We start from the raw sequence: 24,951 nt of genomic DNA on the forward strand, positions 1-24,951 counted from the left end.
ATATATTGACTCTTTTATAAGTTGTGAGTAGGCATATAAATTTTGTTTAAACTTTTCAAATGGGATTATGCAGACAATATCACGTTGAGTAGCACATTAAGAAGTGTCATAACGTTAACACATTTAAGAAATGATTTGTTTAATTTATCATTTGCTAAGTTAATGTGATTTCTTATTTTTAAAGATACTATACTTTTGTAATTATAAATCAATAACATTAAGATAATATTTCTTCTAAAAATTGACTTTATGATGTTTTTTTTTTGACATATTGTTCTGAGCAATGCTGACTGATAATCCAGCCATTTAAATGAAGAATATTACCAATACTTATTCCTACATTACACTGATACATAACCCTCTGCAAATTACAAAAGCCGCTTGAGGCACCTTTAACCTAATGTTTATCAAATTTGTTTTTTTAATTATTTCAAAACTAATGATGAGCGGTAATATTTGTTAATAGAATCATCTTCTGTATTAATAAATTATAAATTCTATAAAGTTTTAAAAAAATTGTGGGTGTGCAGCTTATAATTTTTACCAATGATATTTTTTATATTAATTGTATAATTAACTTAAATATTGAACTACATGTTGTGAAATTATAAAACACTGATTCTTTCATTTTAATGTCATAAACAGCCATTCGAAACCATTACTTTTGTGTTGAAATACATTAATTTGGAAATATTTATATTTTTTATATCATTGTTACATTGTATCTTGGACTAATCTTGAAGATAGTAGATATAATTATACTACTATCCATTATAAAATGCTTATTTTTAATTTTAGTACAAAATAATTAGAAAAAGTGTTTTTTTCTATTAAAACTAAGATATTTCATCATTAAAAAATTTCAGAATTATGTAGGTTTGGAAAAGGTTTGATTAAGGTAGTACAGCCAATAGATTCAGACTGTACTAGTCAGACATATTTTAACTTTAAAATAAACAAAATCCTTCTTTATAATTTAATTAATAATGATGAAATATCAAATATTAGATGGAACACAATGTAGAAGAAAAGATTACACTTTTGTATTTGCATTTAATTCCATTTTATTAACTATCATCTTCTACTTATATTTTTAACTTGGTTTTTCTTTTAAGAAATCTTTATTTCTCTTTTGATTTTAATCTTCGATATGTTATATTGTTTATGAAAACATACCCTACAAATTCACCAAATCCAATCTTCAATTTATCTACAGAAACAGAAATAATATCATATTTTCTCAAATCAATAAGCATATTTTTATTAAATAAAAGAGATTATCATGTACGTTAATCATTATTTCAAAAAATCGATTTGGTGAATTTGTAGGGCATGTTTTCACAATCAATATTACATATCGAAGATTAAAATCTAAGAGAAATATAGATTTCTTAAAAGAAAAACGAAATTAAAAATATAAGTAAAAGATGATAGTTAATAAAATGGCATTAGATGCAAATATAAAAGTGCAAACTTTTCTTCTACATTGTATTCCACCTATTATTTGATATTTCATCAATATAAATTAAATTATAAAGCAAGATTTTGTTTATTTCAAATTAAAAGTATGTCTGACTAGAACAGTCTGAATCTATCGAACTTACTACCTTTCAATTTATCCATTGTAAGTTGTATATTAGTTTAACATGTGCTAGTATTTCTTAGATTTACTGTATACATAGGGTGGTCTAAAAAACAAATTTTTATTTGAATCGAAATCCGGTAGTGGAAAAAAGTTGTCTAAATGTTTTAATAATAAACCTAAAATTTTTCAACCCTCTATGTCATTACCTTCTGTTTGTCCCCTAAACTGAAAGCTCTTAATTTGTATGGTAAATTAATGACGCTGAAGATAGCCGACAGTTACGGACGCAAGTTGAGAACCACTGCTCATACTTAATTTTGCAAAAAAACATAATATTTCGAGATTTAGATAACGCAGAAGCTTAAATTAGTCAAAAAAGAAAACATTCATATAATATTTATGAAGAAAATCGACTTTGTTCATTGATTTTTACTGTCAAGGAAATTCGTCACCAACGAGCTATTCACGGCTGTTTTCAGAACGCAGGAAATTTTTTTACTTTTTTTCAGCCATCCAGTCATTTAGATTGGGCCATTCCACGTCAAAACGGACAGGTTTCGGAGTACAACACCGAATTAAAAAAAAAATAAAATATGTATATATATAAGAAAATACAAGACTTTTGGCGCTAGTTAGAGTCAAAAATCTTTTTTCGTTCCGGAGATACGAGCTGTCAAAGTTTGCACTTTTGCTGTTTTTGGTAAAAACACGCAATATTCGAAAATTTATATATCCTAAACGAATAAAGATGAAGACTCTGGTTGGAACGAAAGCACTCAGGAAGAATAATATTTTGTTAGAAAAATATTTAAAAAAAAAAGTTTTTTATAATTAGTTAAAACTATTAACAATTAAAATAAACATTTCAATTAACAAGTGTGTTGTCATGCTCTGACAATTATAAAAAAATATCAGGAATGTTCCTTGGAATGTCCTCTATAAAGAAAAAAATTAAAACGCGTATACTCTCTAGGTGTTCATAGTGAAAAAAAAATATTTTATCACGACGCGAACGGCCAGAAGCGTCGTTCGAGCGGTGTTAACCGGTGAGGCGCATGCGTAACTGAGCGCGACTAGTCTCTAAATATCGGAATCCATCAATCTATGAATAATGCGAGTTAATAACATGTTTTAATTGTTTTTTTATGTTTTTATAACTATTATAAATTAACAATATATTTATTATTATTCTGCTTTATAAGCAGTCGTCATTTATTTACAAAATAATTAGAAATAAGACATTTGAACATGGCATTGAATATACAAATTATATACTAATTTATATATATATATTATATTAAATTATGGCAGAAGAAAATATGAATATGAAACTGCTGTACTGAAAATATTTAACAAACTTTTACAATTGTATAATTATCTGATTGAGGAAAAGCTTTAGTTTATAATTGTGTTGTTGAATCTATCGTTAAAAATGCACGATAATTTCTAGTTCCTTTAACTATTTTCACTTTTCAAGAAAATCTCGTTCAAAGTGTTTTAATAAGCATTAAAATAATTTGAACGAGATTTTTTTGAAAAGTGAAAATAGTTAAAGGATCTAGAAATTATCGTGCATTTTTAACGATAGATTCAACAACACAATTATAAACTAAAGCTTTTCCTCAATCAGATAATTATACAATTGTAAAAGTTTGTTAAATATTTTCAGTACAGAAATTTCATATTCATTATATTTTCTTCTGCCATAATTTAATATAATATATAAATATAAATTAGTATATAATTTGTATATTCAATGCCATGTTCAAATGTCTTATTTCTTATTATTTTGTAAATAAATGACGACTTGTTATAAAGCAGAATAACAATAAACATATTGTTAATTTATAATAGTTATAAAAACATAAACAAACAATTACAACATGTTATTAACTCGCATTATTCATAGATTGATGGATTCGGGCATGTATATTGGGATCTGACACGTGGGCGGAGTCTATATATATAGATAAATAAAAAAACGAATATGGCGCATGAAAGCCTAAGTGTCTAAATATCTATTGAAATTACAGGAGGGTTATAATGATTTCGATGGAAAATATCTGTACAAACTTTTCTCCCAAATTCAAAAGTTTTAAGGTTTTCAATAATAAATTGCAATTTATTGAAAAATATCCATAAGAATCAATGTAAAACCCGGGCTTCCTCTGCTTTCATTTTTTACCGCTTGAAGCGCTTCAACTATGTCAGATCCCAATAGAGACTAGTCGCGCTCAGTTACACATGCGCCTCACCGGTTTAGGCCGCTCGAACGACGTTTCTGGCCGTGCGCGTCGTGATAAAATATTTTTTTTCACTATGAACACCAAGAGAGTATACGCGTTTTAATTTTTTTTCTTTATAGAGGACATTCCAAGGAACATTCCTGATATTTTTTTATAATTGTCAGAGCATGACAACACATTTGTTAATTCAAATGTTTATTTTAATTGTTAATAGTTTTAACGAATTATAAAAAATTATTTTTTAAAATATTTTTCTAATAAAATATTATTCTTCCTAAGTGCTCTCGTTCCAGCCAGAGTCTTCTATCTTTATTCGTTTAGGATATATAAATTTTCGAATATTGCGTGTTTTTACCAAAAACAGCAAAAGTGCAAACTTTGACAGCTCGTATCTCCGGAACGAAAAAAGATTTTTACTCAAACTAGCGCCAAAAGTCTTGTATTTTCTTATATATATACATATTTTTTTTTTTTCAATTCGGTGTTGTACTCCTAAATCTGTCCGTTTTGACGTGGAATGGCCCATTGTGATATATTAAGTCCTATTTTTATTTCCTATTATTATTTTTGCATATATTTTAGGATATTTCAGATCGCTTAGGTGTTCCATACTGGAAAATAACCGAAGAAATTTCCGAGAAGCCCCACATTTTCTGTTATTAGGCTCTCAACATAAAAATTAGGTCAGATTTTTACATTTCATAGCACATATTAATGAATTTGGTCATATTTGCAAATCCGAATTGCTATCGGTGCAGTGATATTGTAAGAGAATGGTCGAGTTTTTATCTAATTTTTAACCATTTTTTCAAATTAATCTTTAATGTATTTTCGTATATTTTTTTTTTATTTTATAAATTTTAAATGTCACACTTCAGTGATCATTTTGTGCAATATAACAAGGATTTTTTCTTTCAATTACTGTCACGGACCATATTATTTATTTGTTACTTTTATTTTTTTTTTCATTATAATTTTTTACCATTTTCAGAATAATTGTTAAATTGTAATAACATTTAAAAATTTTCATGAATTATAATTGTCAAAAAGTAAATTTATTTTCCCATTGCATCGAGCCGGCCGATACCGTGGAAAAGGAGTTTGGCGCGGGTCGTTGGCTAAACTTGGGAGAAATAGAGAGCGAAAAAGAGGTCCGAGAAAAGTATATTCATCCCTCTCGTACTCATACCTCACCGGAGCTAACCGAACTTGAACGGCGAAAGCCGAGACACGCACGTATCGATGTAGCTGTGTGCGTGACCAGCGAGCGGCGACAGTAGTGGGGTTGGCTCACCGATGTACCGTTGGCACTGTGTGCGTGCTAGCTAGTGGCGGCGTGGTGGGGATACCGAATTCCCACAAGTTAACATCTCTGGGGGGAGGCAAGCTAGGTCCAGCGTTCCCTTTGTTATCATCGGCTCTGCGTATATTTCAACAAATTAGTCAAATCTTGCGCCAAACGAAACAGCCTCATTTCTTAACCGATTTTAACGTTTATGGACCTTTTTGAAAACGCCAGAAGATTATCTAGCGATATTCGTTGGCCAATTTTTCAAAAAATGAAAAACTAAAAAAAAATAAAAAAAATTGAAATTTAAAAAATCGGCCATTGAAGATCGCTAGATAATCTTTTGGCGTTTCCAAAAAGGTATATAAACGTTAAAATCGGTTAAGAAATGAGGCCGTTTCTTTTGGCGCAAGATTTCGCTCTGTAATGTCGATATACAGATTCCCCTTAAGGAGGTCCCTCCGTGTGACGGTCAATGTTTATTGCCTTTTTTTGAGAACCTGGGTCTTAAAATTGCGAAAAGATACACACTCCAGGTTTTATTACACGTTTATTGGTATTTCAAAAGTATGTATAATTTGTGTTGAAGCAAAAACTTCACTGTAAAGTGCGTTTTGTCAGTTTGAATACACCCATGAAGAAAAGCCGGACCAGGACGGTCTCCACGATCGCGACTGATTGGTTTTTCTAAAATGAAAAAAACGGCATTTTAATCTGTAGACATGGAACTAAAACTAGAATCAATAAAAAATAATAAAAATTGAAAAATTGGCATGTGTTTAAAATTAAAAATCAAATTTAAAATTTTTATTTTATATTTTTTTTTTTTTTTAATAAAGGGTTTGGAATTTTTGATTTATTCTAATTCATACGAAAACTGCTTGTAAGGAAGGTACTGTTCAAATTTCAAAGTAATCGGTCAACCTGTTTTCAAGATATAATGGAGACCAGTTAATTAGTAAAACAGAGTTTTGAGAAAAACGCCTTTAAAGAACCAATTATGCTTTACACTATGAAATCTATTACTCACGATTAGTCTGCTATGCCTGGTCCATAGAGAGTTCCTTCTTTAACCTTAACTTTTAAGATCTTTCTATACATATATTTTTAAAACTCTCAGGTAGCAAAATGAACTATCACAATAGGATCGGTGCGCACCACCAAGTTGAACAGTTCACTATCGCTAACCAACTGCTCTTCTTACGGCTATAGCTTTTGAAGAACTTTCAATATAAGAAAACTACTTTAAAAACATATACTACACATGTTTAACAATAAATTTATGCAAAAACAAATAAATTGAATTTTTGAAACCGTCACACGGAGGGATCCCCTTAAGTAACTTTAGCTGGGAACATACGCGTTTCTCGCAGATGAAAATTGAAAAAAAGGAGTATAATGATCCCTGCTCCCTAGTAAAGTCCGCGTTGTTTAGCCGTTATACATTGGAAACATTCTTAATTGGATGTATTTTTTCAACAAATTTTGAAATCATTTCTGAAAGCTATAATGGGATGAGTTTTTCAATTAATACTATACCTCCGCAATAAAAGAGTTACGAGTGATCTCTCCCTGGTGATAATAATCCCGGTATTAGGTATTGACGTTCAAGATCTCATTTGAAAGATTTATAAAACTTAATTTAGGGAGACCTTGCTTAAATTATGATAATATATCATTCACGGAAAAATATCAGTTTGAAAATTGGAACTGCCAAACTTACTGTATACGCACAGTAGAGCTCGGCGGTAATGTACTTGTCCTTGAGACACTTCCGTGTCTCTTGATAATGTTAATTCCATCAATATAAAATATGTTAAGCGCCAGGTTTGATCGTAGAACCATCACCACGGAAATATCATCCACACCATCACTAAATACTTCAGCTAACTCAGATGATAAAATCGGTAGAGAGGCAAGGTCAGGAAGATGTCAATGATATCTACTGATATTAATCAATAAAACTCAAATTAGAGAAGAATCCTCTTTCTTTATTTTCCCATTTTGCTAGTCAATAACTTTCCCCACATACTTAAAAGCTATCTTATTCACATACACATTCATCCATCGAATCACGGGTCGGAAATGCAGAGATTCCTTCTCGGATTATTTCCCCCGAATTTCTCCGTATGACGAGCATCTCCTAATGACGGGGAATAAATAGTCTCATAATTAATCTGCCAAGTCCCGTAAGAGGCATTATCGACGGGCTAGGATATTTCGACTTCCTAGGGAGGTCCTAGGCACACACCCTCCAACCGCGCATTTCAGAGGGACCCCTTAGGGTGGAGTACTCGACGAGGAGTCCGCGAACAGGACAGATGACACCCCGGCCACTCCAAACAGCGGCAGTGCCGTAACGCCCAACTTCCCTCCTCCACGCCGATTGGATACCACTCACCCCGATTAAAGCCGAAATATTCAGTCTGCGAAATAATCTACCGACCAACCGACGGTCAATTACTGTTTCAGAAATGAGACCGACTCACTCCCAATAGGAAAATTCCTCTATTTTACAAAATTCCAGCCGATGGACACCTCGGGAGTGGTGCCCTATGCTACCCCGGGACGTAGCGACGAGGGGACTCCACCTTCTCGCTCCCACCCATCGCTGCATGTTACTACGCCGGGGAGGGACTCTGAGAGAGATATTCACTCAACAGAAAACCAACTCCCGAAAAAAATGTAGGAAGAAAATGGTGACTTTTCTTCCTGAGGCCCACTCAGGACACCTCCCCCTTCTTGGGTCTGTCCTCCCAGCTAAACTCATCACACGGAGGATACCCTAGAAAGAACGATGACCTCTAACCTGTATGATACGACAACTGAGCAGCCTCTCCTTAGGTTCATTTCCTCACGGGGTACCTTAGCTTGCTCCATACTTATCTCCACATCAGTCCCTCCTAGAGTTCCGCTTCTTCTTCTCCACATATTTTCACCGTGTTCTTCATTCAGACTCGGCCTGGATTCACTCCCTGTTTCTTCACTAACAACTCGGCAAGCTGAGATCTCCAGGACCGTTCTCCTCACTCCTCCTCGAACAAGACAACGGACCCTTCTCAGTTCCTCGCGACTCGGCAGACAGAACCAGAACGTCTTCTATAAGATCCTTACTCCTTGACAGTCGCAACAACAGAGAGCTCTCCTAGCTCCGTACTTCTCAGTAACCGGTACAGGAGAGACTTCTTCGCTCGTGAAATTCTTTCTTCACTTAACACATTGTTGACCGGCAATTTTACTGAAAATTTATCTCATGTCACCGGCTATTATTTCGTAATTGGATGTGGAAGTAAAGCAATAAAAATAAACTTTAATAAATTTTATTTATTATTCAACTTTTAATATTTCTTTTTCGTATGATAAGCAGTATAACAATCACCTACGTGTAATGGTACACAACAGCTTTTCACAGTTACCACAATTTGATTCACAATCACTAGGACAATCAGATAAAGAATCCGCGTATAATTCATTGAAAGATTTTTCATTACGTTCCGTCATCGTTTTTTTAAATTTTTTTAATTATTAAATATTTTTTTACAACAAAAGATTTGGCGGGTCTTATAAGCGAGAGAAACAGCTTGTGTTATACTGACCAACAATTGCACTGTATGGTCGCCAACAGAGAAAACAATAGCGATGCGAAAAAAAAGGGCATCACGAGTTTATTCGTGGCCGGTCAGCAACGTTCGGCCATAAAAACACGAGTTAACTCGTGACCGGTCAACAATGTGTTAATTTTTCCCCGCTCCACCCCTACTTCTCTCGATATTCTCCTTTTGTGTTTAGTGGCATGTTATTGGCAATTTGGGTAAATCTTTGCCTAATTATTGGCTACTTTTAAACGGGTTTAAGCCATTTGCGACAGTTAATTCGCCAACTTTTGTTGAAGATAGCCGACCAATGTTTTCAAGTCGGAGCTATTGCATGCCTAGCTCTTCTCTCACTCACTCCTATCAGAGCTTTCAGTTTGGAGCGGGTACTCGCGTTGCTTCTCTTTTCTAATCATTTCACTATCCTTCTCTAATCACGCTGCCCAACGTATTCTCTCAGACAATACTATGCTAACAATTACCCACCGTTTCTCCGACCCGCGTCCGAATTATCACGACAAACCAACTTTTCATACCTTGCATACAGTCGCTTTCAATCAATACAAAACTTTCAATATTTACTGACTCGACATAATATAAATTAAATCCTAATCTAAGTCACTGATCAATGTGGGGGATTTTAGGGAAAAGGAACAGGGGCAAGTCGGATGGTGGGTATGTCTCATGAAATAAATAAATGTTTCATCGTCCTCCTAGTTTTCCGAATCTTAGAACTATTAAAGCTTTGGTACGGGGAAACTGAAAATCCACGTCACAAAGTATAATAGTATTAATTATTAAGACTGGCTTCCAAAATATCAATATTAGTAGTTTTCAACCAAAAAGTCTTTCAATAGGAGTTAAATTATTGAAAAGCTTTCACGTAAAAAATGTAGAAGAAAATGTGTAATGAAAATTCATGAAATAAAAATATATGGTACTGCTTGGGAGACACTCCGGATGCTGTTAGCACTAGAAACCTATCTAATTTCTATATAGTAACGATCAACGTTAGTTAATTACGTATAACAAATTAAAATTTTGATAAATTCACTTAATTCAGTTGGCACTATAAAGTATTTAAATGTTCGATTTATTACTTGCTTTATTACAGTTAAATTTTATAGATCAATAATATAAATATCTTGCTGCTATAAAGCTGTTCTAATATCATGCAAGCATGAAGCTGCAGTTTGTATATATGTTAATATGGAAGTAACTTGTTCTAAGACGAACCAATGATTTGGAATAAACTATCACAAAAACAATTGGAAAAATATCGAAAAGGCTGTAAAATTTCCAATTTTTTTTACTAAGGAAGAAGAGTCAAATATGGTTTCCCAGATCAATTGCAAAATACTGATGCTCACTGAGAGTCATTTAACCATGGTTCCGCCAATGGTTGAAAAGATAAAGGATGATGTTAAATTTACTGCTGAAAAGGAGGCAATAGAACGAGCAAATATTCAAGAAGAATTGAAACTTCACAATCTATTAAAAATCCTACATTATTTACAAATTAATTACAGTGACAAAAATACTTACTACTGAAATGCAATAACCAAAAATGAATATTTATATGTAAAATTTCAATAATTAAAATGTCCAACAAAACATTTAGATCAATTTAACTATATCAGAGTGGACAAAGAAAAATTGACAGATGTATGCGTGAAATCAGTAAATTAGTCTGAAACCGTTTTAGGGTTTAACGACCGGTCAATTAGAATAACGTGCAGCTCTAAAGCACACGAGATAAAAATAAGGCAAAATAATTTTGAAGAAACAGCAATTAGATTTAGTAAAGGTGTGCAAAAAGGAAACATGAAAAATAAAAAGATAGTATATGGTATTAGTATGGAAAGGAAGGCCATACGCTATGTTGAGAACAAATAAATTACAAAAGTATTTCCAGTTGGCTCCGAAAATTCAAAGTATTGCAACTTCTTCCTGCGTTTAGTCCAGATGGATTTATATTAATTGATGGTTCCTACCGATTCTTAGAAGTAAAGTATCCTTTCAGATGTAAGGTTACTTTTATAATTGATTGGAAAACTAGAACGAGCATTCCTGAATATTTAATATTTGACGAAAATGATAATGCGAGCTTGAAAAAATCGCATAAATATTATACCCAAATAAAGGTTTCCACGTATGTTTTGAATCTGAAAAATTGCCATTTTTTTATCTAATCGAGTAAAGATCACATTCATCAAGAGACATGGTAGTGGCTCAACGGCAAGTACATTGGAAAACAGTTGGGATACGATTATTATTAATGTATACAGCAAAGAGGTTTGTGTCACATACTTTTCATATCAATTTCTTTCGTAATATTATTAATTTAGAAGTTTCATTTAAGTTTAAATATTTTATATATTCAAAGACCTTCCAAATGAGCCTTCAAGTATGAAAATCAGTCTACACATTCCAGAAATATAGGAACCTTAAGACCGAATTTTAACGAAACATTTAAATTTTTTTCAATTTCTTCTTTCGAGTATGTCTCAGCCTGAAGGTGACTACTTATGTGTTAACGATCGATTATCGATGAATAATTGAAGACGATGGATAATTAGTAATTAATTATTGATCGATGGATATGTACGCGTACTCTTACACACAGGTAACTAACAAGCACAAGCAAACAAACAATTAATCATTCTATATTTACGGCAATTTTATGTGAAAATGATAAATTTTTTTATAATTTTTTTTTTAAGTATCTTCATGTCGAGCGATTTGAATTTGAAAACTGCTTTTTTGTCTACAAAAATTCTGAGGGTTTTTAGCTCTGAATTTGCGAACGTTTTACGACCCTACGGCAAAATATAGGATATTAAATAAGCGTTGTTCTTTGAAATAAAAGATTAAGTATGTATAGTTACCTGCTTTTTATTTACTTATTGCAGTAATTAACACATTGCTGACCGGCAACATTTTTGAAAATTTACGTTATGCGCCTGGCTATTGTGTTGAAAGTGGATGTGGAAGTACAAAAATATAAATAAACTGTAATATATATTTTTACGATTAAACTTTTAATATTTCTTTTTCGTATGATAAGAAGTATAACAATCACCTACGTATAATGGTACACCACATGTTTTGCAAATATATCGGGTTTCGCTTCCGTTTTCCTCTTGAAGAACATACTCTACACGCTCTAGTCGGATTTGTTTTTCTGGCAGTAACTATTTTTTTTAAGACGTGGTCTCTTAGTTGTCCGGAAAGCCTGGAGGGTGGATCTTTAGAAGGAGCTATTTGAGATCTTCGAGAAGTGTTAGGTGCAGTGCTGCATTCTTTGGAGACTACAGTTATCCATTCTCTGGCTACTTCCAGTAGAAATTATTTATATCTCATTTTACTTACTAGCCGATAGGTACAGTACATTTTATATGCATTAAACAAGGTGCAGTTTATAAAAAAAAGCTAACTTTTTGTACCACTTTACAGTTTTTCGTAAAATACTGCTATTCGCCAAAAACTGATCTGCACGATCTACTCCTTTCATATGCTTATTCTATTGCAATACACATGTAGGTTTGATTGTGTCATCTTTATAATTTTTTTTTCGATATCCACTTGATTTCATAGAAGCATCATGAATAGTTGATACAATCCGTACTATTCTTTTATCTTTCCAAACATTAAGAATAACTGGTCCCTTTCGTAAAAAAAGTCATTTCTCCTCTTTGTAGACATTTAGATTTTTCCAACAGGACTTTTGGTAAGCCACGATTTTCCCGTATGGTATCACACACTAATGTTTTTCTTCTGAACAATAGCTCGGCTGTAGAAACGCTGTTATAGTAGTTGTCCTGGTATGTGTTATGCCAACAACCAAGATACGGTTCCAATATCGACAATATAGTTTCTTGCAACTTTTTGCCTTGCCCCGAATAGATCTCAAAGTTACATATATACCCACTCTCACCTTCACAAAGCATTCTGATCAAAATTTCATACTTCGTTATCTTCAACGGGCTGTACGTTCTAAAGCTGATACGTCCTCTGAAAGGTACTATTGCTTCATCTAAAGCTAGCTCCTGTTTGGGTATGTATAGAGCCTGATATTTTGGAATGATATAATCTAAAAGCGGTTTAATTTTGGTAAGTCTATCTTGAGGAACTATATGTTGTGTATTATCATTTAGATGTAAAAATGTGAGAATTTGCTGAAATCGCATTCTGGTCATAGTTGCCCTAAATATTGGTGTTTCAACTAAAGGATCCGTTGACCAATAATCTTTCCAACAAGATTTTCTGGTTTGACCCATCAATATCAGCAATCCAAAAAACTTCTTTATTCCATTGGTGGTCACTTCCGTCCATGTTAATGTTTTTGCAGAGATCTTATGTAAGGCTTTCATTTGAGAATGGTACAAATTGGTCTGCGTAACGAATAAATCGAAAAATGTATTTTCAAAAAATAAATCTGTTACTTCGCTGATAGTTGGTGTATCACCAAGTTCAATAGTTGCACCAGGAATCTTTAAATAATTCGGAAAGTTTGGTGTGACATCATGTTCGTTCCATTCTTCCTCCAATTCGTCGTCGCTATCTGATACTATTATATTTCTTTTTCGAGATTTTGGGGGCATAATATTAGATTCACTATCTTCTGATACAGTATCATTTTCGAAGTTACCAGAATTTTATTCACAACTATTAGGACAATCAGATAAAGCATCTGCGTATATTTCAGTAAAAGATTCTTCATTCGTGCGTTTGGTCATCGTTGAAATTTTGGTTACAACTAAGAACGATACTTGGCCGGTCTTATAAGAGAAACACAACTTGAGGTATGCAGACCAAATAATAACACTACAAGATTTCCGACAGTGCGCAGTAAAAACAATAAAGATGCGGAAAAAAGTTTATCACGAGTTTACTCGTGACCGGTCACCAACGCTTGGCCACGTAATCACGAATTAATTCGTTACCGGTCAGCAATGTGTTAAAAAAAAATTGTGAGATACCCAAAAAAACAGGCTCCGCCTGTAAAAAAACGGACGGCAATTACGTTGATCCTGCCTTAGCTGATCCTATTATTAATAAAATAAATATTCGAATTAAAAAACGTATTGAGACCTAAGTAATGTGCAAGCATTTGTATTTTTGTTTTAATACAGGTTAGAAAAATATTCAAAACACAAAAAAATTATTTGCCTGGCCAGTTGTACGTTATAGCATGAAACAGCCATATTATGAAATTGCGAGAAACGACGTTTGTATTGGTAGCATTCAGCAGAAACAACAGTTACGTAACTATTGAGTAATTCTTTTTAAAATTCTACTTCTATTAGATAGAATTGTAGGAGCTAAGAGTAATAGCCAATATCATACATCGCTCCCCCAAATGTTGTTTCTGTTGAATGCTACCATTGTAAGATAGTGACTTACATATGAAAATTACGGTCCCGGCAAGTAACTCCTTTGTGTTTTGAATATTTTTCTAAAGTGTATTAAAATAAAGATACAAATGCTTACCTATTACTTGGATCTCACTACGATTTTTAATTTGAATATTAATTTTATCAATAATAGGATCGGTGTGTGTAGGATCAATGTACTTGCCATCCGTTTTCTTACAGTCAAAACCCGTTTTTTTAGAAATCTCACAATGTTTTTTAATTACTGCAATAAGTAAATAAAAAGCAGGTAACTATACATACTTAATCTTGTATTTCAGAGAACAACGCTTATTTAATATCCTATATTTTGCCGTAGGGTCGTAAAACGTTCGCAAATTCAGAGCTAAAAACCTCAGAATTTTTGTAGACAAAAAAGCAGTTTTCAAATTTAAATCGCTCAAAATGAAGATAATTTAAAAAAAAAATTATAAGAAAATTTATCATTTTCACATATAATTGCCGTAAATATAGAATGATTAATTGTTTGTTTGCTTGCGCTTGTTAGTTACCTGTATGTAAGAGGGCGAGTACATATCCATCGTTAATAAATAATCGATCGATAATGCATAAGTAGCCAACTTCAGGGTGAGACATACTCGGAAGAAGAAAATGGAAAAAATTTAAGCGTTTCGTCAAAATTCGGTTTTACGACTGCTATATCTCTGGAATGCGTGGACCGATATCATGGTTGATGGTTCTTTTGAAGGGTCTTTGAATACACAAAACATTTAAATTTAAATCAAACTTTTAAATTAATAATGTTACGAAAGAAATTGATATAAAAAGTATGCGACATAAACCTCTCTGCTGTATGTATATATATGTATATATATATATTATAACGCGCGGAAAGGAATTCCGGGTTAAAATAATTTAATAAACACACGGCCAAAATCCAAGGGCACACTCTTTATTTATCACTGCTAAAAATCTCGGGGGGAGAGGCCTCCCGCGATGTCCTGGCACACTTATTATACGCGCACAATGATTTCATTAACACTACTCAAGGGAAAACTAGGGAAAAGCAAAAAGGGGAAGGGAATGGGGCAAGGAAAATTCTCCGGCGGCCCCGACGATGACATCCGGCGATCCCACGAAGTCCGCTACGGAAAACTCCACAAAACTTTGTAATAATAATGGCGGGGGCCTGCGATATTGAAATTCGGCGTATTTCAATATTCACAGCGACGACCCAGCTCCCTATTAAATCCACGTACTGATGCTCCAAGAGTAGAACAAGGTGTAGTCCGAATTGACATTTATTCCGTTGTTCTATCAATTATTCCCCTCATTCCGGGGTGTCAATTCGGCATAGTTGCGATCGGGACCCAGGGACCAATCATTGATTAGGTATGGATCCGCGATCCATAATCCTCGCCGTTCCGGCTAATTACTCCTATGCTTCACAGGCTATCTGGCTGGCTAGCTCCTGCGCTAGAATCCTGCGTGGTCGTCCTTAGCAGCAGACGACACTATGGCTTCGTGGTTCGGCAGCGGGGCGATGCGGTGCGGGGTCGGCGACGATGGGTCGGTCGTGGCGCGGGCAGGGGAGAACGCAGCCTGGCGCGCGAGGCGTCAGCGCGGTAAGGGGGAGGATAGAGCGACGCGTAAACATACGCGGACGGGACAATGGGTGCGAGGGAGATAGACTTATGTGGATCGGGTATGGGCTAGAAAAGGATAGAAGGACAACAGTTTTCAAGCTCTTGTTGGAGCAGGGAAATCGGTCTTATAAGCTATTAATAAAATTTACCATTGGGAATATAATATGTAATTCTAAATAAACTACAACCTAGAAACATTCGCTCAATCCTCAATCATACCATTTCCTAAAAACATTTACTCTCCTTCCGTGGATGGCAATTACAATATCCCTTAGGCGGGTAACTACATTACCATCACACGGAAGGTTCATCTATCCTCACTCACTCACTCACAAGCATACTCAAGGGGACGGGAGGCACTAAGGGGGAGACCTGAGAAGAACTAAAAAATGTGTACATTTCTGTAACGTGATTTCACCACGTTACAATATATATATTAATTATTATAGTGTCCCAACTGCAATCCAATGTACTTGCCGTCGAGGCACTACCATGTCTCTTGATATACATTGTAACGCGGTGAAATCACGTTACTTAAATTTAGCATGCGATACTTCCCCCCTAGTGCCTCCCGCATCCCATAAAAAATATGAGTGTGAGTGGATTCGTGTAAGGATGAACCTTCCGTGTGACGGTAATACAATTGCCCACTGAAGGGATACTGTAATTTCCGTCCACGAAAAGCGAGTATATTTTTAGGAAATGGTATGTCTGTAGAAAGAGTGAATGTTTTTAGGTTGTAGTCTATTTAGAATAAGTGTTAAAATATTATATTTTAATTCTGTTGAACTGCTTTATAAGAATCTGCATTTACTCGCAAGAGCTTGAAAAACTGTTATTCTTTCATCCTCTTCTCGCGCCATTATCGCCCATACATAAGTTCTTCCTTCTCTTACCCGTTGTAAGAGACATCACCTCTGTTTACGTTATTCGCCTATCGTTTTTTTACCGCACTTCGCGCCTGATGCGCCTAACATCGATTCCTTTACCGAGTACCGGCCCTCCCCACGCTGCGCGCCTGACGCACCTAGCTGTGATCATCCGTACAGCGCGAGCCGCGAGTACCGCGCCACGCGTACCGTCACCTTACCGATCTCGCTACAACGCAACTAATACTGACACCACACTGCCCTGCTGTCCAACTATGGAACTCCCAGCATCATCTGCTCCACCGAACGACGGCGCAACCATCCAGCGCAGTCAAGCTGTCTATCAATCTGCGAGAGATTGATTGTTGATAAAGGGAACGACTAGAAAGCATGGATTGCAGATCGATATCTAATCATTATTGGTTCCTGGATTCCAATCGTGTTCCGAAACCCCAAAATGATGCCTTTTCCAATAGAGACAAAAAAGAAAGGAAAACACAGGAATTGCTTTCAGTTTCGGACCACATCGTATCTATTACTGTTCGAACGCGAACAACCACCTCCCAAACTTCTGTTGTAAGGATTGATTGGTTCGTTGCGGGAGATATATTCGAAGTACCGGCTCTGCATAACGTGTCTAATATTTTAGTTACTGTTTTTTGGAGTTAACACGGAAGTGCGGACCGTGTGGAGGACCGGTGAAACGTCTTTGGACTGCCGGGCTACATCGTTCCCTGCTTTTTCCCACGTCATTCTCTTTTCCTCATTTTTGGTTTCCCTTCATCCTTCTACCTGTCAACCCCCTGTTATTTTTTCCGTTGTCTCCCTTAGCCTTTTTTCCTCTTAGTAAGTAGAATCTGCTCTGCATCATATTATAAGTCTGCGTGAGCATCGCGGGAAGCCTCTCCCTTGACTTTTCTTTAGTTGTGAATTTTGGTTTAATAAAGTTATTGTACGCGAAACAGTGGTGAATTATTTTGGCCTGGAATTTCCACCCGGTCACAACATATATTGTTCATGTAAATACAATCTTTGATCGCATTATCAAAATTGAACTGTTTTATATTTACTTTTTAAAGTTTTTATACTGATGACACTATATGGCGCAACCCCGGCCGCCTGCAGATTAAAGCTACTATTACAGTCATGTAAATATTTTTCTCTAACTTGATGAAAGCACAGAAATCAGATATTACAGCCAGCAAAGTATTTTCGGGCAAATTGTCCAAAATGATTTCTCATATATTAAGGAAATACTGGATTTTTTACCAGTACACGGTTTCACAAAAGGTTTTGATATTCTTTTAGCAGTTGAGGCTCTTTTAAATATATTCGAAGTGGATTTTTCCAAATGTTCTTCCATCACCATTATCAGTACTGTAACGTTATTCCCGTCTGCAGTGTGAGGGGCCACTCACACTACGGGTTTTCTCATTACCTTCGCCCGTCCTTATTTATCGATATCAGGGCGCCAGTTGGTCAGTTGGGTGGCCAACAACCCTACGTTATCATTGAAGTCTTTCAACCCCATTCTCCATGCACCTTATACGGCCCTGCGGCCATGCATTTGGACGGTAGCGGTAGCCAGGGTCGCTCAGTATGCTAGGTCGTAGAGAGAGGGGAGGGTTCCTTGCGGAAGTCCGAGCCTCGCAGACCTATCTGCTGAGGGGCATACATTTATCCCTCACCACTCACACCCAGGTGATGGTGAGGAGTGCGGGAACATGCGGTATCATTTGCCAAAGTATAGAGCCTGCCAGGAGCGGACCACCACGGAGGCAATGTTCGCGGCCCGTCCAGCCATAGCGCAAGCCTATGGAATTACGGAGGGCACCGGGACACATTCCAACGGGCTAACTGAGCCCCTGCACAACCCACTATGCATTGGCCGGTATCCAGTCATGACGTACGTGCAGGCTGGCCTATAGCACACGCCTCACGTACGCGAACGGACCCATGGCTGCTGAGTGCCGCGTCACGCGCTCACCAGCACGCACGGACACATCAACACAGTCCCATGGTCGCGTTCCGACTGCCTGCTATGGCAGTCTGCGCACGACATTCGCGCAGCCTGCTTGACGCGCGTAACCAGCGTTCAAGCCAGACTCGATGTTCTATCTCCCCTCCTCGTAGGAACTTATAGACACGGTCATTCTTTTTAGGACTCCCCGAGGCCGCTTCTCCTTATCTCAGGTTGCCTGGGTTGTTTGGCCTGGCCCTGCCTTACTTTTCAGGGTAACCTGGACATCGTTTACTGGAGCGCCGGTCTTTTCATCCGGGCCTCTGCCTGTCAACGGGGTCTATCCTTGACGTTAGCTATAATCCACTCATGAGCGTATCTCACGAGTCGGTAACGTAGGGATTAATAATATCCACTGTTCGGTAGCTTTTATACTTTTTATTCGGTATCTCGTATACGTAACGGGGAACTTCGTTACAGTACCAAACCGATGGTAAAAAAAAACATTGGTTTAGAGCTGGACAGTTAAAATGCACGATTTAAAAATTCCAACTATACACGGTGTTATTCATCAGCAATCATTGTGTGGCTCAATTTTCAAGCTTTCCAATTCTTTAGAAAAGATCACTAAAATAGTAAACTACGCTAAAGATGGTAATAATTGTTTAATCCACAGGAAATTTCAACAATTTATTACTGAACATGACGCTATCTATCCAGACATAGTTCTACATTACCCGGTACGTTTGCTTAATAGTGCAAAATGTTTATGTACTTTCTTTACCTTAAAGAAGGATATTTCCCTTTATTTGAAAACAGCGAATAATTGAGAGCCTGAAAAGCATAACGTGACTCGCGCTAGAGGTAGCCCAGCATAGTACACAAGGGAGTGGATAACGTCTACTCACTGCAACCAATGTAATATTTTGAGTAAAGTTGCAATATTTTCAAATCGCAATTTCTCAGTTAATAATAATCGGATTGATTTCTTTTTCGTGACAAAATATTGGTGAATGTTCAGCGCTTCTGATTATTCCAAACTTATCATTAAGTTGTCAAAAATATTATTTAATTCATTACATTTTCTACCTATTAGATATATTATGTTTAACAATTTATAAAATAAGTTTGATGCAATGAATGCATTGTACAAACATGAAATTTATAATTTGGTTTTTAAGCTCTAAGGTGGGTAAAATTTATTAATTATTTATTAATAAGTATTATGACAATTTTATGATAAGTCTGGATTAGTCAGAAGCACTAAAAATTCACGAATATTTTGTCACTAAAAAGAAGTCAGTCCGACTATTATTAACTGAGAAATCGCGATTTGAAAATATTGGAAATTTACTGGAATTATTACATTCGTTGCGGTGAGTAGACGTTATCCCTTCCCTTGCGTACTAGGCTGGGCTACCTCGAGCGCGAGCTGCGTTATGCTTTCCAGGCGCTTAATTGCAAATACAAAGAGATTATTAATCTCTTCACTGATAAACATATATCTCTTGCTGAATTAGCCGTGATTACGGATTTAAGATTTTTAAATTTAAATCTGCAAAGAAAGGATCAAAATATCAAGAGCTAGTTACCCACATTAATTCCTGTAGAAACAAATTGCAAATGCTGAAAAATCAATTCAGCAGCGATATTTTTCATTATTTTCCTTCTATTATTATTATGCTTCAAGAGAAAAATGAGGAGAGGAATTCGATGTTAAATATTATCTTCATTTTATTGATTCTCTGAATGACGAATTTGAATAGCGTTCCACTTTGTTTTAAAATACTTCAACCCAAATTAATTCTTTTCCAAAACCCGTTAACTGCTAACATTGCAGAGAAAAATATCAATATAGCAGATGAGTTATTATATTTGCAAAGTGACATCTCTTTAACCCTTTAACGTCAAATGTACACGTTTACACTTGCATACCTTCGACGCCGTTAATAAGAATCAAATCGGTTGTAAAAAAATCAGTAAACTACGTTTTTATATAGATTTTCGTGAGTACTTTCAGAATCCGAAGTGCAAAATTTGAAATATAACTTATACTGTAATTATTTTTGCGATTTTAGTGAAAAAAACGCGCAATTTTTGCGAATTTTTTTGAAAAACCATTATTTTATCGGGAAATCTTTTAAGCAATGGCTCTCAATCCTACGAAAATCGTGCATCAATTAAATTTTCTTCAAAACCATACCCAAGAGAACATTAAAAATCAATGTGGCCAATCTAATATGGCGTTCGGAAATCGAAAAATGTATTGAATAACTGATTAATTTTTTACTCACAAACGATTAGCATTACAAAAAATAATTATGGAATATAAAGTGTTTAAAATTAACTGAAGAATATGTATGAATTTTTGTAGAATTTTGGGAGGTTTTTGTGTTTTTGCGGTTATTATCATATTTTTTTTGGATCTGAAAATGCACCAAAAAATTCTGCAAAAATTCACACATATTCTTTATATATTTCTAAGCACTTTTTGTTGTATAAATGTTTTTGTAATACCAATTATTTTCGTTTATCAGTGACAAAATTTGTATGTCCTTTTTAATAAAATATTCGCATTTACAGGCTAGAAGCAACATTTACCTTTTATGCCGGCCTTCATTTTGATAAAAACATAGTTATAAGATTAATGCTTAAGACTATAATGAGTTTCATGTAATGTGCATAATGTAGATAAAAAAAGAAAAAAAGAAATTTTTAGATATAACCCTACTTTACTCTACCCACTCGTGCCTCCGATCTTCATACTCACCAAACCAACACTCGCGGACCCAGGAGTTCGTCACTTCTCCCGAATTTTATGACTCCAAACCGATGCATGGTTTTATCTTATTACTCTACAAATTATTCCGATTTTGTTGCAACCTATGGATTGCTTTTGATGTCAAAAATAGAATAAAAACTTTCACTTCTTTTTTTCACACAGGACTTCCGAACAGTATTTATATTAGGGTGATTCAAAAAAGGTCGAAACAAAAATTTTTTTAATGCACATTTTTTTTATATTTTATGCATTAAAATAGAATTTTTCACCAAATTTGACCACTGTAATTCAATTTTAAAAGGTGGCGCAATTTATTTCGTTATAATTTTTTTACTGTAATATCTTTTTCGTCATAACCTATCATGAAATACCTTTTGAATAAGTTTTATTTTTTGGATGATCCTTCAGTTATGACATGACGTTAGTGAGTATTGTGAGTTTTGTTGAGCGAATGGCCGCCTAGCGGGGGCGAAGAGAGTTAATGAGCCAAAATAGAGTGCCAAGTCGAGACAGCATAATAGCACATACCGTTCTTTCATAAGTTTCCTCAAAATTGTTACATTATTAATAGCTAAATAATGATTATTGTGCGGTTAAATGCTTAACAGAAATAATATGGTATTGATTTTGTGTGAATAGTGTAACTTTATGATAGGTTATGACGAAAAAGATATACAGTAAAAACATTATAATGAAATGAATTGCGCCACCTTTTTAAATTGAGTTACAGAGGTCAAATTTGGTGAAAAAATCTATTTTAATGCATAACATATAAAAAAAATGTGCATTAAAATAAAAATTTTTTCGACTTTTTTTTAATCACCCTAAATTACATGTATGTAAATTGCATTTTGTACATAATCTTCGAGTTCTCGTAGTACAATTTTCAATTTGATAAGAATGTTGAGTATCTGCGGATTCAATTTTATGCTTTCCAAGAATTGTATAAAAACTTGTATTGAGATAATTTTTAGTAATTCTCAAAACGAATTCTTTTGTTCCTTTTTTCTTGCCTGTTATCGGAAGGACTTCAATATATAAGACGGCGGCATTCGTAACCGCAGCTCTTGTATCAATCTTACCATGATTAACCATGTCCACTTCTTCGAATGCATCCATGATCGTACTTGATTTGCATGTTGATTGTGTAGATCTACGCCACTCATGAACTTATTGTAAGAACAAAAAGCATTAGAAAATGGTATAATATTCTTGCTATGTGATTCTTTATCATAGCGGTTTATACTAGATAGTGGACTGACACCTGAAGCCGTCGACAGAATAAATACAGGCTTAGAATCCATTAAAGTAATGAAATTCATCCCACTCAATCTGTTGTGTTTTACTGACTAGGTGCCCCGCTTCACTTATCAATATCATTCATTGTTTTTATTCTATTACTTCGCACTGTACCAGTTGCTCGAAGACCAATCTTTTTCAAATGCACTAATAAATCTGGAGAGCAAAATAAATTGTCAAAATAACAATGGTATTCGTTGAGTTTCCGAGGAGTGCAATGATGCAAAAGGGGTTGTAACATTTGTAAAATGACGCGTGAACCTAAAGAATAATTCGGTAGTAGAATATTCTTTGTGTTCTCTCCACAATAAATATCAAAGTGAAATAAATAACCACTGTAAGAACATAAAGCCCATAATTTGATACCAAATCGTATCGGTTTTCCTTTGATGAACTATTTGAGAACGTATCTACCGTTGTATTTGACCTTTATTTCATCAATGGATAATGCGGGGGAGAAAAAATGGAATATCTTGATATTTTGATTGAAAATATTCACTATTCTTCGAACTTTCCAAATTTTGTCTTCCTTATCTTCCTCATTTGGTTTGGAATACTTCAATTTCGATTTAATTTTCTTGAATTCAGTTCGACCCAAAGCAGACACAACCGGATCAGCACGTAAAAATAAATTAGTCGACCAATAGTCCCTCTGAGAATGCCTTTTATTATAAGAAGAAAATAATAAAATACCTAAGAAGACATCAAATATATCGCGTGTAAGTTGATAACCATTCGAACAAGTACAGTCTATAATATATTGTTTTAGATCATCAGAAAAAAAATACTTAAATAGATCAGTTGGTGTACTGCATAAAATGTTTCTTTTATCCTTCTCAGATTATAAATTTATATTACTTAAATCGCTCGAATAGCATTTTTCTCCATCAACCCAACTGCATTATGCTCTTATTCCAATTTCTTTTTAGATAAATCATACTGATGAAATATCTGTGTATATGACGTCTTCGGAAACGACAAATCACAACCAATGATTTCGTCATCAGAATTTGTATCGTTCAATAATTCCGTATTATCTTTGTCATTATCATAGGTATCGGACTTACCCGAATCTTCGGAATTAAGAAGATATACAGCTTCAATATACTGATTATTTTCAGCTGTTTCGACGAGTCCACCATAACGCATTTTTAACTTTTTAGTACGATTTTTTATTTTAGGCGTAGTTAATTTATCTTATGGATAATCGAGAATAAAGAAAATATACTGAGAAAGTAGTGCAAAATTACTGCCACGGAATTGAAAGTCAAAGATTAATAATCAAAAAAGTTTCTAATAAAAGTATCAAAAATAAAAATTAAGAAACTTGGATTATATATAAATTTATGAAGCATAAAGAAAGTAGTTCAATTCGAAATATTTAATTCCAAAATGAAAACTATTATACATGATACGTGTTTATTCCTCCCACTGCATGATATAATATATTATTTGGTCAACTCTATAAGAGTTAGTAAGACAAAAAAATGTATAGAACAAAAAGTGCTTAGAAATATATAATGAACATGTGTGAATTTTTTGGTGCATTTTCGGATCTGAAAAAAATATGACCATATTCGCAAAAAAACAAAAATCCTCAAAAATTCTACAAAAATTCATACATATTCTTTAGTTTATTTTAAACACTTTATGTTCTATAATTGTTTTTTGTAATGCTAATCGTTTGTGAGTAAAAATTAATCAGTTATTCAATACATTTTTCGATTTCCGGACGCCATATTAGATTGGCCATATTGATTTTTAATGTTCTCTTGGGTATGGTTTTGAAGGAAATTTAATTTATGCACGATTTTCGTAGGATTGAGAGCCATTGCTTAAAAGATTTCCCGATAAAATAATGGTTTTTCAAAAAAAGTCGCAAAAATAATTACAATAGAAGTTATATTTCAAGTTTTGCACTTCGGATTCTGAAAGTACTCACGAAAATCTATATAAAAACGTATTTTACTAATTTTTTTACAACCGATTTGATTCTTTCTAATGGCGTCGAATGTATGCAAGTACAAACATGCACATTTGACGTTAATGGGTTAAACACTGTAAAAGGAAGGGCCAAAATTTCTTTCAGCTATTCAGCAATATAATAAATATACGAAACTTAGAAATTTTGGGCTTCGAATATTTTCGATATTTGAGTCGACGTATTTATGTGAAACTTTATTTTGACAGATGAAAAATATAAAACTTACAAAAAGAAGTGTATTAAGTGATGAGTCATCACTCAAATTGATGCGTCTTGCCATCTGTAATATACCAATGGATACTTCGTCTCTTGTTTGATGATGTA

The 24,951-nt window shown here is 34.5% G+C and overlaps 1 protein-coding gene across 2 annotated transcripts in view; it reads left to right on the top strand.

Moving 5' to 3' along the window:
• The window catches only part of nclb (no child left behind), a 288,007-nt gene that overhangs the window by 647 nt on the left and 262,409 nt on the right, over nt 1-24,951 (top strand). The window lies entirely within an intron of this gene.

The sequence above is a fragment of the Prorops nasuta genome, unplaced genomic scaffold, assembly GCF_024137725.1.
Source record: "Prorops nasuta isolate Cenicafe-Biocafe unplaced genomic scaffold, Cenicafe_Pnas_1.2 PNAS00022, whole genome shotgun sequence".
Lineage (NCBI taxonomy): Eukaryota > Metazoa > Arthropoda > Insecta > Hymenoptera > Bethylidae > Prorops > Prorops nasuta.